Below are 14,662 nucleotides of genomic sequence, written 5' to 3'. Positions count from 1 at the left end.
CTTGTAAACCTAATCTGTTCCGCTGATCCATCACTCTTATTTCTTAGCCAGTACTAAATGCTTTTGATGACTTCCACTTTGTGATATAATTTAAAGCTAAGCCACCTTTTTTGTATTTTTTTCATTAATTCTGATACTTTTAAAAATTAATGCCAGCACATCACTATGGAAGATGAGATTCTCCAGATATACCGGCGATGACATCAAGCTCAGGGACACTAAAGAGTCTCAAGGAAGATTCAGCCTGATCATTTATACAAAAAACAACCAGCGGATAACTAATGTCAATTGGCCCAAATTTCAACATGCTTTTGGATACACTGTAGAACTTGTCTGATAGACTTTAGCAAATAGTATCAGATAGATAGAGGTAGGGCCAGACTTTAGAATGAGAAAATGAATAGGCTATTGTTTTGTAGTTTGCTTTGAGAAAAATGTTTAGCTCTTTTATTTCCTTTCTATGGAATAAAAGGCCTTTCTTTTAAATCTTTGACCTATATTGATATATTTCATAATATGGATAAGATATAGAATAGCCACTCTCTGTAAAGAGCTAAAGAAAGTATTGTGTACGGTGTAATAGGGAGTTGTTGGGTGAATGAGAACATTTGAACAATGAGGAACTGGAAAGAAGAAAAGGAATAAAGAATGCTTTTAGAACAATGGGAAAAGTAGATTAGTCAGTTATGTGCAAGACTAAGGGATGGCAAATGGATAAACAAAGAAATTCTTTGATTGGGACCCTTGTGATTTCAGAAGAAATGAAGGAAACACATTTGATAGACTTGCTAAGCTGAAGTTTTGGAAGAACATGAATTATACTATCACTGGATGAGTAGTGATTGAGGGATTTGTGATCTATATTGCTGCTGGCAATTACTTAATAGATGTGATCATAGATTTGTTTGAATATCTTTGAATATTTAATATCAATACTCACTCAGAATACTATTTTATCAATCTTTACAGAGAGTTTTTAAAAAGTTGTTTGTCTGGTTGCTAAGACAATAGCAGTTGAGGAATTTAAAAACTCAGAGAAAGAATGAGAAGCTGCTATAGAACTATTTCTAACATCATGGGGATTAAAAAGAAGAGGTAACAGATTGAAAGAAAATTAGAAAGGGAAACAAAAAACCTAAAAAAAAAAAAGCAAAACAGAGATTCAAAAGGCACAATATGCTCGAGACATTTATTAATAAATAATGTGAGTGCAAATAGTTCTATATAACTCAAATGACCCTGAAGGTGTCTACAAAGAATACTGCAATAGAATAGAATGATAACCTTGAGTCAAGAATACATAATTCTATTATTATTAGGAAACACTATTTATTATGGCAGAGATGTAATACAAAACAAATAAAATGTTTAAAATGAGATGCGAGAGGCTGGTGGAACTAAAATATCAGAGTAAGACAGAGACTAATCTGAGGTCTTCCAAGTTCCCCTTAAAACAATGTTAAAATAACATCTGAAAATGAATTCCAAAGTGACAGAAGTAACAAAAGAACAGGGGAAAACAGTTTTCTAGCTCAAGACAGCTAAGAACATTGTCAGTAAATGTCTGTCTCATTGTGATAAGATTTCAGTATAGTTCAGCACAGGCCATATTCTGACAAGCCAATTACAGACACTGGGACAATTAAATTGTCCATGATGGCTTTCAGAGTTCTTAGCAAACAGACAATAAGAAGGTTGGACAACTGGTTAAAAGGAAAATTCAGGGAACGATATTTTAATGCTGATTGGAGGACTCAATTGTCTTGCCCATTTACAGTTTTGGGTCTCAGGTTGAGAAGCAGCACTAGCAGGAAGAAAGACCCTGGAAAAAATCCCAGGGCAGGAAAAAAAAGGTCTTCTGGTCACTCCAGAACAGATCACAGAGCAAAAGATCAGTGATGATACCTCTCTTTAGATTATACCACTTTAGAAGTACTGAAAACTAAAGCCCAAGAAAAATTTCTGGAAGTTGTCAGGAAGTGTTTAAAAATAAAAAAATAGAGGAAGAGGAAAAATTTGGAAAAAAACATAAGAGTGATACAAGAAAATCAGGGGAAAAAAAGAGTCAGCAGCTTGGTAAAGAAAGAACAAAAAAATACTAAAGAAAATAGCACTGAAAAGTAAATGAAGCAGAATAGACTAAATGATAAAAGAGGCACAAAAATCCAAGAAAGAGAAAAATGCCTTGAAAAAACAGAATTAATCAAATGGAAAATTATATATATATATATATATATATATATATATATATATATATATATAAATCCATTGCTAATTAAAAAAAGCAGAAATGGTCCAGTGGAAAAGAATATATAAAAGTTCACTGAAGAATGATTTCTCAAAAATTATCATCAGGTAGTAGAAGCTAAAGAAACAATAACACAAAATCAAAACAATGAAAAATATAGAATAAAGTATGAAATATCTCATTGGAAAATAACTGACCTAAAATAGATTGAAGAGAGATAATTTAAGAATTATTAGGCCACCAGAAAACCATGATAAAAAAAGAACCTAGACATCATCATATATCAAGAAATTATTAATAAAAATAGATCTGACATCCTGGAATAAGAAAGTAAAATAGAAATAGAAAGAATATATGAATCATCTCCTGAGAGAGATCTCAGAATTAAAATTCCCAGGAATATTTATAGCCAAAGTCTAAAGCTCCCAGGTCAATGAGAAAATATTGCAAATAGAAAAAATATTCAAATATCATGGACCCATAGTCAAGAGCACACAACAGCTAGCAATTTCTACATTAAACAATCAGAGAGCTTACAACATGATTTAATGGAGGTAAATGAGCCAGGATTATAATCAAGAATCATCTACCAAGCAAAAGCGATTATAATCCTCCAGAGGTGAAGAAATGGATATTTAACGAAACAGAGGACTTTCAAGCATTCCTGGTATATTAAAAAAAAAAAAAAAAAAAAAAAAAACAGAACTGAGTTGAAAATTTGACTTCCAAAGAGAAGACTCAAGAAGGGTAAATAAAAAAGAGAAATCATAAATGATTCGAGAATGTTAAACTTTATATTCCTACATGGAAAGATGATACTTATAACTTCTAAGAACCTAATCCTTATTGGGGTAGTTAACAGTAATATATATATATATATATATATATATATATATATATACCCCAATATATATATAGGGGTAGTTAACAGTAGTATATATATATATCTATAGATATATATATATATATACTACTGTTAACTACCCCAATAAGGATTAGGTTCTTAGAAGTTATAAGTATCATCTTTCCATGTATATATATATACTACTGTTAACTACCCCTATATATATATTGGGTATATATATATATATATATATATATATATATATATACAGAAGCACAGGGCTGAGTTGTTGATGATGGAAAGATATAAAAAAATATTAGGGAGAGAGAAAAAGAGATGTATTGAGAGAAGAGGGAAAAGGGAGAAGTAGAATGAGATAAATTATTTCACAAAAAAGGTGCAACTAGACTTTACAGTGTAAGGGAAGATAAGAGGGTGGCAGGTAAGAGTTAATTAAACCATACTCTAATTAGAATCCTTTACCAACTGGTTATAGAATCTAATTCTCCAGAGAAGTAGTATGGGAGTTAGATAACAGAAGGGAAAGTAGTAATTGAAGGGAGAACAGCCTGAGAGAAGCAGTGGTCAGAAGTAAAACGCTTTTGAGGGAGGGAGAGAGAGAAAGAGAGACAGAGAGAGAGAAAGAGAGAGAGAGAGAGAGAGAGAGAGAGAGTCAGAGAGACAGAGAGAGACAGAGAGACAGACCTCTAGAAAGACAGAAACAGAAATATAGAGACAGAAACAAAGAGGGAGAGGCAAAGAAAGACAGAGACAGAGAAAGACAGGCACAGGGAGACAGAGAGAGAAAGAGACAGACAGACAGACAGACAGAAACAGAAAGAAAAATAGAGAATAGAGACAAAGAAGACAGAAAGAGAAGAGGGAAGAAAATTGATAACTAGCTTTGTATTTTTTTTTATTCTAACTTTGAATGTAAATGGTGAAGTGATTAACCAAGGGGATTGCATAATTTAGATATAAACGATAATATAATAAGCACATCAGAAAAGCATAGAATAGTTTACCTATTAGACTTATGGATAAAGAAAGAATTTATATGAAACAAGAGAAAGGGAGTATTAGAGGTTAAAAAATGGATAATTTTGATTACATTACATTAATTTTTTTTGTACAAAGAAAATCAATGAAGCCAAGATTAGAAGAAAAGCAAAAAACCAGGATGGGGGAGGAGGGATTTTATAGCATTTTTTTTGATAAAGGCCTAATTTCTTAAATATATAAAGAACTGAGTAAACTTTACAAGATTACAAGCCATTCTCCAGTTGTTAATGATCAAAGGATATGAATAGGCAGTTTCAAGATGAAGAAATTAAAGCTATCTATAGTCATATGAAAAAATGCTATTGATTAAAGAAATCCAAATTAAAACAACTTGTAGCTACTACCTTACACTTATCAGTATAGCTAATATGACAGAAAAGGATAATGACAAATGTTGAAGATGATATGGGAAAATTGGGATAGTGAAGCACAGTTGAATAATTGATTTCTCCATTCTGGAGAAGAATTGGCATTATGCCGCAGAATATATATGTGTATATGTGTATGTGTGTGTCTGCATCTTATATATACATGTGTATGTCATATATATGTATGTATATATATTATACACACACACACACACACACACACACACATATATATATATATATATATATATATATATGTGTGTGTGTTACTCTTTTAGTGGTGGTGAAGAATTGGAATTTTAGGGGATATGCCTCAACTGGGATATGGATAAACAAGATATCATTTATGAATGGGGTGTAAACCTATAATTCTATAAGAAACAATGAGTTGGATTCTGTTAGAGAAATATATTATATTTTAACTTAAATATTTTCATTCAATTTTGTTGATTGGAGATAGAAAATCAGAACAGATTAGGACTCAGAAGACCTAGGTTCTTTAAGTGACTGCTTTTGAATTTGCTCTTGACTAAGCACTTCTACCTTGGTCAGGTTTTCCTTCTTGCTACTGATGTAGTTTTATGTAAAAGTTTGGTTTTACATAGGAGAAGTTTTCTATATCTTTTAATAATTTGTCTTTGGGTATGTGAAAGATAAGAGAAACAGAGACAAGAAAAGGGACAGAGACCAAGATAGAGAGATATTTTAATTGTATGAAAAAATCCTATGAATTGATTTTTGTGGGTTTAATTCAAACCCCTAATTTAACTTTAGAAAAGAGAAAATAAGAATAATTTTGTCTTTGTGCCCAGAGAATTTTGTACAGTTACATGTATATGCATAGAATATGCTTTAAAAATTTTGTTTAATTTACTGAATTTAATCATGAGAAATCTATAAATCAATTAAAGTGAAGGTACATATGAATTTGGGTCATATTAACCACAAATTGAATAGACTCATGTCTTATAGAAGTATTTTTGGATGCAAAGGGAGAGTGATATACGCCTGTACATATATGTCTATATATACACATAGGTATATGTATACATATACAATATATGTATCATGCACTAATGCACTTATATAAACATAAGTATATGTATATATATGCATATATGTGCTTTGTGTGTGTATATATATACTAATATATTTATATAAACATATATATATGTTTATATAAATGCATTAGTGCATGCATGATACATATATCATGGCAAGGACTCATCTAGGCTACCCGCTTTGGGACTGGTGAATCTTCAGATCTTTATTAAGCATTGTCACTTTGAGAGCTTCTTGCTTCCAGCTTCTAGAAAGAAATTGGAAGAGGGTGATCCTGCTTTAATGTTGTTGAAGGGAAAGAATTGGAGAGAATATGAAGTCACTTCCCTATTTCTAGCTTGCTATTCTAGACTGAGAATCATTTCTTCATGGATGAGATTCAGGGCTTTTTTCTTTATTGAGCTGAGCTATTTCACACCCAATAAGAGACTTCCTTCACTCTATTATTTGGAATATATTCTCCTTCATTGATTTCTGGTTTGCTGAAATTTTGATAAACAACTTCACCAAGAACAATATTTAAGGGCAATATCCTAACCTGTTTCCCTACTGACAGGAATGAAAATCTTCCTTGTGACAGAGTGAGGAGAAAGGAGAGAGAGAGAGAGTTCTCTTCTGTCTCCCTATAAGCCACAAAATTCATGCCTTGTCACTGGTTGGTTTTACTATACCTATGAGAAGATAACATCTTGCTTATACATGGGAGTTATGTCCTTGGGCATACAATTTTTGTTTGCTTCTTTTTGCCATATATGATGTTTTGATGAAGAGAGATTCTTTTTAAGCTGAGGTAATTTACTTTCTATCCAATGTTTCTTTTCTTTATAAATTTTGGTTTGTCTAATTCTACTCCTCTATTCCCTGAAAACTAACTGAGAAGGCAAGCATTATATCAATTATACATGTGAAATTATGCAAAACATAATTCCATATTAGTTATATAGCAAAAAAAGCATGAAAATTAAAGTGAGCAAATTATACTTGGACTTGTTCTTAGAGTTCATCAAATCTTTCTCAGAAGGTAGAAGTATATAAAGTCAGGAATCTTTTGTAATTGTTTTCGATTTTTGTACTGCTTAGAGAAGTCAAGTCTTTCACAACTGATCATTACAGCATTCCTGTTACTGTGCACAATAATCCTGCAGTTCTTCTCACTTCATTTTGCTTCAATTCATATAGGTCTTGCCATGTTATTTTTTTCCTGAAACCAAGTATTTTATCATTTCCCACATCACAAAAGTACTCAATCATGATGATATGCTCCAACCTATTCAGTCATTCCCCATTAAAATTATTTTAATACACATTGCATTATGAATCATTTTGGGAGAGAAAAATTAGAGCAAAGGGAAAAACCATGGGAAAAGATTTTTAAAAAAACCAGAAAAAAGAAGTGAACATAGCATGCATTAATTCACATTCATTCTCCTTAATTAATTTTCTGGATGCAAATGGCATTTTCTGTCCAAAGTCTGTTGGAATACTTTGGATTCCTGAACCACTGAGAATAACCAAGCCTTTCATAGTTGATCATCACACTTTTTTGCTGTTATTGTGTACAGTGTATTCTTGGTTCTGTTTGTTTTGCTTAGCACCAGTTCATGTAAATCTGTCAAAGCTTTTCTAAAATCAGCTTTTTCATCATTTTTTATAGAACAATAATATTCTATTATCTTTATATACCACAGTTTGTTCAGCCATTCCCCAGTTGATGGGGATCCACTCCTTTTCCAATTCTTTGCCACCACAAAAAGAGCTGCTACAAGCATTTTTGCAAATGTGGGTCCTTTTCTCTCCTTTATGATTTCCTTGGAATACAGACCCAGTGTCATTCCCCATTTGATGAATGTCCCCTTGATTTCCTATTCTTCACCACCCTACTTACCTCCCCCCCCAAATTCTATTATAAACATTTTTGTATATGTAAGTCCTCTTCCTTTTTCTTTAATCTCTTTGGGTTGTACATATACAACCTCATATTTGTATAACTGGGTCAAAAGATATGAAGAGTGTTATAGACTTTTGGCAAACTTGAAAGTTAATCTCTAGAATGATTGGCTCAATTAATGACTTCACCAATAATTCATTAATGTACCTATTTTTGTTTCATTTCCCCCAGTATTTTTCATTTCTTATAGGTATGAGGTGGTATCACAGAGTTATTTTAATTTTCCTTCTCTAATCAATAGTCATTTACATCATTTTTTTCATATGACTTTGATATGACATTTTTCTTATAGCAAAGCTAGTTTTGATGTCTTCATCTGAAATGAGAACTTTTCTATTTTGCTTCAATATCTTCATATATCTGGCCATTTATTAATTAGGTAATGTCTCCTATTTTTATAAATTTTATTCAGTTCCATACTCAGGATATATTGAGAAATGAGCCGTTTATCAGAGAAACTTGATGTAAATTTTTATATTACTTCATTATCTCCAGTAACTTAGCAAAATGTAGTTTCCCCAATACTCCCTTTTAATTATCTCTATTTTTGCTCTTCCTATGTATGAGATCATAATTGTTAGCCCTTTTGGTTTTTTTAAAGTTCAAATAAAGCATATTAGATTCTGCTCCAGTCCTTTACTTTAACTCTGTCTCAATCTGTTTCATATCTATGTGTTATTAAAAAAGAAAAGAAAACAAGAATCACCCATTCCTATTAGAAACACCAGCATAAGAATAAATAGAGTTGTCTTTAAAATGATAAACAGTATCTATCTAGAGTCATTAGCTAGTCTCATATATAATGTGGATAAACAAGAAGCCGTCTCAATAAGATTAGGATGAAGCAAAGATGCTCATTATCATCACTATTATTTGATATAGTACTAGCTATATTATCTTTCACAATAAAAAAAGAAAAAGAAGTTAAAGGAATAAGAATAGTCAATGAAGAAGTAAAACCTCATTCTTTGTAGATGATATGATGGTATACTTAGATAATCCTAAAGAATCAATTAAAAACTACTTGAAATAGTTAACAACTTTAGCGAAGTTGAAGGATATGAAATTAGTCCGCATTTCTATATATGAACAACAAAGCTCAACAACCAGAAATAGAAAGAAAAATTCCATGTTAAAAAATTGTAGCTAATATAAAATATTTCCAAGTCTACCAGCCAAGACAAATCCAGGAACTATATGAATACAATTATAAAACACTTTTTACACAACTAAAGCAGCTCTAAATAACTGGAAAAATATCATTTACATATGGGTAGGCCCATCTAATGTAATTAAAATGACAATTAGAGCTAAATTAGTTTACTTATTTAATGCCACACCAAACTGCCAAAAAGTTATCATATGGAGGTAGAAAAAATAACTAAATTCCTCTAGAAGAACAAAAGGTCAAGCTTATCAAAATAAATAATGCAAAAAATGCAAAGCAAGGGGATTGCATTGCAGCAAATCTTAAATCATGCTATAAAGCAACACTCTTCCAAACTAGCTGCTCCTGACTAAGAAATAAAATGGTAGATTGGTAGAATAAGCAATGTATACAAGACACAATAGTTGATGATTATAGTAATCTACTCTTTGATAAATCCAGTGGCTCTAATTTCTGGAATAAGAACTGACTATTTAAAAAAAAAAAAACAGCTGGGAAAATTGGAAAACAATATGGTAGATGTTAATGCTGTAAAGTTACCCATGCATATAACCTGTAAATAAAAGGCTATTAAATTTAAAAAAAAAAAAACCCAATATGGTAGAAACTAGGCATTGACCAATATCTCTTATTAAGATAAGATCAAAATGATTACATGATTTAGACATAAAGGGCACTAACATAAGAAAATTAGGAGAATAAGGAATAGTTTACCCATCAGATCTATGGAAAAGGGAAGAATTTATAAACAGAAAATAGAAAACATTATAAAATGCAAAGTGGACAAATTTGATTACATTAAGGTGAAAAAGATTTTGCGCAAATAAAGCCAATGCATCCAAGTTAAGAAGCAAAGCAGAAAAGGTCTCATTTCTAAAATATATAGAAACTTACATCAAATTTATAGGAAAACAAACCATTTCCCACTTAATAAATAGCCAAAGAATATGAACAGGTAGTTTTGAGATGAAGGAATTAAAGCCATCTATCGTTATATGAAAAAAAATTCTTTAAATCACACTGATTAAAGAATTGCAAATTAAAACAACTCTAAGGTATCACTTCACACCTGTCAGATTGCTTAATATGACAGAAAAGAAAAATGATAAATTTTGGAAAGAATGTGGGAAACTTGAAACAGGTATGCATTGTTTGTGAGATTATGAACTGATCCATTCATTCTGGAGAGTAATTTGCAACTATCCTAAAGGGCTATATAAAGCTGTACATATTCTTTGATCCAGCAATACCACTGCTAATTCTGTATCTCAAAGAGATCAAAAAAAAATTGGAAAAGGTTTCACATGCACAAAAATTTTATAGCAACTCTCTTTTTGGTGGCAAATAAATAGAAATTGAAGGTATGCCCATCAATTGGGAAATGGCTGAACAAATTGTGGTATATGAATGTAATGGAATATTATAGTTCTTAAGAAACAATGATCAGGTAAATTTCAGAAAAAAAAACTGGAATAACTTCTATGAAGTGATGCTGAATGAAGTGGGAAGAACAAGTAGAACATTGTACACAGTGATTTCAAGATTATATAGATGATCAACTTTGAGAAACTGCTCTTCTCAGCAAAACAACAATGATTTAATAGAATTATGAAAGGTTTGTGATGGAAAATGCTATCCTCATCTGGAGAAAGGACTACATGAATATATATTGAATCATACTATTATCACTTTTTCTTGTTTTTCTTTCCTCTGGGTTCAACTTTTTTCATTTTGAGTCTTTTTTTTCACAGCATGATTAATGTGGAAACTTTTAATTTGATTGCACATGCATAACAGATCAGATTGTTTGCTTTCTTGGAAAGGGAAAAGGGGAAGAAGGAAAAAAATGAAATAAAAATGTTATAAAAGTAAACATTGAAAACTAATAAATAAATTTTAAAAACATATTGTTCTATTCTGGTTTCTAATCCATGTTTTCCCCTTCTCTTTTATGAATGAGCTTATACTATTCACACTCATATTTATAATCATAAATATGATATCATAAAATACAAATTAACTGTGTATTTTCTTCTAATCTATTTTCCTCTACTTCTCTCTTTGTCCTGTCCCTCCTCAAAAGTCTCTTTTGCTTTTAATTATTGACTCCATTAATCTATCTTCTCTTTTATAATCCTACTCTCTTTCTTTTATCTCTTTCTTATTTCTCTAATGATCAAGTCACATTCCTACACAAAACTGAATATGTGTGTGTGTGTGTGTGTGTGTATTCTTCCTTCTTTGAACTAACTCTGATGTGAAGTTCAACCTCTGCTTCCCACCATTTCCCTCTCTATTGTAAAAAAGTTCTTTTGTGCATATCACATTTATATGAGTAATTTCCCCCGTTCTATCTCTTCCTTGTTCTCCAAGTGGATCCCCCTTTTCATCTCTTCATTAAAAAAAATGATTCAAACAATCAACTCACACACCTACCTTTTTGTTTATGTAAACTTTTAATTGCCCTAATAATGATAAAATTCTTAGGAGTTATGTGTATCATTTTCCTATAAAAGAATGTAGATGGGATTGGGAAAACAAAGGATGTCAAGATGATGAAAAAAAGGTAGTGATTAACCTGACTGTCCCCAAATTCTTCCTAATATCTTTTTTTAAATACTATTTTATTTTTCCCAAGTTATATGTAAATAAGTAGAATTCATTTTTAAAACTCTAAAAATACAGATTCTTTCCTATTCTTCCTCCCTATACTCTCCCCCTCATTGAGAAAGCAAGACATTTAACAAAAATTATGCATTTGAATTCAGGAAAGGCATTTCCATGATATGTTGTAAAAGAAAACAGACAAAAAATTACAAGTCAAGTAAAATAAAGTAAAAAAACAAAAAACAAAAAAGCAAAAGCATGTTTTGCTTCAATCTATATTGATATATCATCTGTTTCTTTGGAAATGGATCACATTTTTCATCATGAGTCCTTCAGAGTTAACTTGGATCAGTGTATTTTTAAGAATAGCTAAGTCATTCATAGCATATCATGTTATAATATTGATGTTTTTTGGTATAAAGTATTTTTTATTTTGGGTCAGTTGATGGAAGTTTATACATTTTTTTCCCCTGAGGACATCCTGCTCATTATTTCCTACAGCACAATAGTATTCTATCATAATCACATATCACAATTTATTCAGCCATTTCCCAATTGATACGTATCCCTTTAATTTCCAATTCTTTGCCAGCAGAAAAGAACTACTATAAATATTCTGTACATATAAATCCTTTTCATTTTCTGCTTTTTATCTCTTTTGGGGATATAGATTTAGTAATGATATTGCTATGTCAAAAGGTATGCATGATTTTATAACCATTTGTGCATAATTTGTTCTACAGAATAATTGAATCAATTCACAATTCCACCAATAGGGCATTAATGTCTCATTTTCCCACATTCCTTCCAACATTTATGATTTTCTTTTTCTGTTCTATTAACCAATCTAATAGGTATGAGGCAGTATCTATGAATTGTTTTAATTTGCATCTCACCAATCAATTGTGAGTTAGCACATTTTTTGATATGGCTTTAGATAGTTTTGATTACTTCATTTGAAAAAGTGTTCAAATTTGTATCACATCAAATCTGTATAATATAATTTGCCAATTGGGAAATTGTTTTATTTTGATAAATTTGACTCAGTTCTCTACATGTTTGAAAAATGAGGACTTTATCAGAGCAACTTTCTTCAATTTTTTTTTCAGTTACTATTGCTAGTTGTATTTCCCTCCATCCTATCCTCTAACTTCATTTATTTTCTTCTTTTACCCTATCTCTCCTCAAAAATATTTTGCTTCTAACTAGCCTCTCCATTAATCTATCCTTCATTCTATCATTTCCACCCCCATCTTTTATCCCCTTACTCTCCTACATTTCTATAATGTAAGATAGATTTCTATAACCCATTGAGTTTGTTAATCCCTCTTTGAGCCAGTTCTGATGAGAATAAAGCTCAATCACTCTTCTTAATTTCCCACCGCTTCCCTTCCACAGTAAAACCTTTTTTTATTTTATTTTATTTATTTATTTATTTTTTTTATGTGAGATGATTCACTCCATTCTACCTTTCCCTTAGGGAATAAACTAAAGTGGACTTGAATTTTTTTTTTATGAGTAAAACACTCAAATATTCAGAACAAATATTATATGTTCTTATGAATTTTTGCTTTCCTGAATTTGTTTAAATAAAAAAAAATAGAAATTAGCACACTATTAGGTAAATTTTAAAAAACCTATTTTGACACTGTATTCCCTTCACTCCTACTTCTCAGTATCAATATTTTCCCCCTTTTTTCATTAATTGGATTAAGGCTTGATCCACTACTTACTCCTCATGATCTATAGCTGCCTTTTCTTTTCTTCTGAAGTAGGTGCTTTGGGAAAAGACTCCATCACTTTCTTGCAATGACTTAGTACTGTCTAGATTTTTAACTGGCTTCTCTGCCCTCAGGTCATAGACTTATATGTAGTGTGCCTTTTTTTTTCTTTTTTTGAAGGTTAAGCAACCATTTCCTGAAAATACATGATCTTCTAAATTCCCAGTATCTCTTCCCTTGATCCTAGATATTCCATGCTGCCTATAGTACAGATTGAGCTTTCAGATTTTTTATATATCCTATTTAAATTCTCAAGTTCCCTGAAATCCTTGTCTTTATAAAAAGTGATGACGCTATTTAAAATACATAATACAGAGGTAAAAGTCCATTGTTTTATGATACTCTTTAAATCTTTAGCAAAACATAATTGAAATATTATTATTAACATCGTCATTATTATTTTGTATCTGCATTTCTTAACATAGAACTTGTAAGATAGTATGTAGTTAATAGTTGTGGATTGTTTGGATAATTTTGGTAAATTTTTATTGTTTCCTTTTGTTTTTAAATAATATACAAATTCCCCTATCTCCACCTTCCAGAAATCATCTTTTATTAAAAAAGATGAATATGTTTGTTGAATTAAAATACATCATGCTGCCTTCAAATACTGTTAACTTTTCCTGTGGGTTCCTGGAACTCATAAGTAGGATGATGATGAAAGGAATATTTTGAGTTCAGTAATATTCAGTGCACAACTTTTTGTCTTTTTCTGTGTCAAGGTTCATGATGAATATCATTCATGTTCACAGATGGACTGGCAATGATTTGAAGGAAGTTAATTTCTAGACCAGCTGTCTAGACTACATATATTTGTAATATTACATATATCCACATACAATTTTACATATAATAGACTATCCTCTTTCTCTTCTGAAAGTACTTAATTTTTATTATTGTTCAGTCATGTTTTAGTCATGTCTAACTTTTTGTACCTCATTCAGGGTTTTCTAGACAAAGGTGTGGTTTTTCATTTCCTTCTCCAGCTCATTTTTATAGATAAGAAAAGTCAGGCAAACAGAGTGGAGTGGCTTGTCCAGGTCTGAAGCAAAATTTGAATTCATGTATATGAGTCTTATTAACTTCAGGTCCAACATTCTATTCACCAAGCCATCTACCTGCCCTGAGGACATGATATATAACAATAAAAAAATAAAAACTGTTGGTTTGTTAGTCAATAAATATTAGTTAAGCACCTAATTTGTTCCAGGCACTATGTTAACCTCTTGGGATACAAAGAAAAGCAAATGATACTGTCTTCTCTTGATGAGTTCACATTCTAATAGCAAATATTTCTTCTATAATTATATAATTTTTGTAATAATATATAGTTATATGATTACACATTATATATAATTTTTATAATAAAATGTATATTTATTCAAAAGGTTTTGAGCATAATAAGCATTATTTGGGGAAATGCTTGGACTAGTTAAATATGATGTTGTTTCAGTTTCAGGAAATATTTGGTGTTTTTTCATTTCATTAATCCTGCTTTTAGTTAAATCTCCTCTCAATTACAGGCAGAGTATTTTTCAGGAAAGTGCATGAACTTGAAGACAGAAAAGCCTAGG

At 30.9% G+C, this 14,662-nt stretch overlaps 1 protein-coding gene across 2 annotated transcripts in view; it reads right to left on the bottom strand.

The window, feature by feature from the left end:
- The window catches only part of LOC100916704 (contactin-associated protein-like 4), a 604,589-nt gene that overhangs the window by 424,154 nt on the left and 165,773 nt on the right, over window positions 1–14,662 (bottom strand). The window lies entirely within an intron of this gene.

This window comes from Sarcophilus harrisii, chromosome 1 (assembly GCF_902635505.1).
Source record: "Sarcophilus harrisii chromosome 1, mSarHar1.11, whole genome shotgun sequence".
Taxonomy (NCBI): domain Eukaryota; kingdom Metazoa; phylum Chordata; class Mammalia; order Dasyuromorphia; family Dasyuridae; genus Sarcophilus; species Sarcophilus harrisii.
This window is presented reverse-complemented; position numbering and strand designations above follow the sequence as displayed.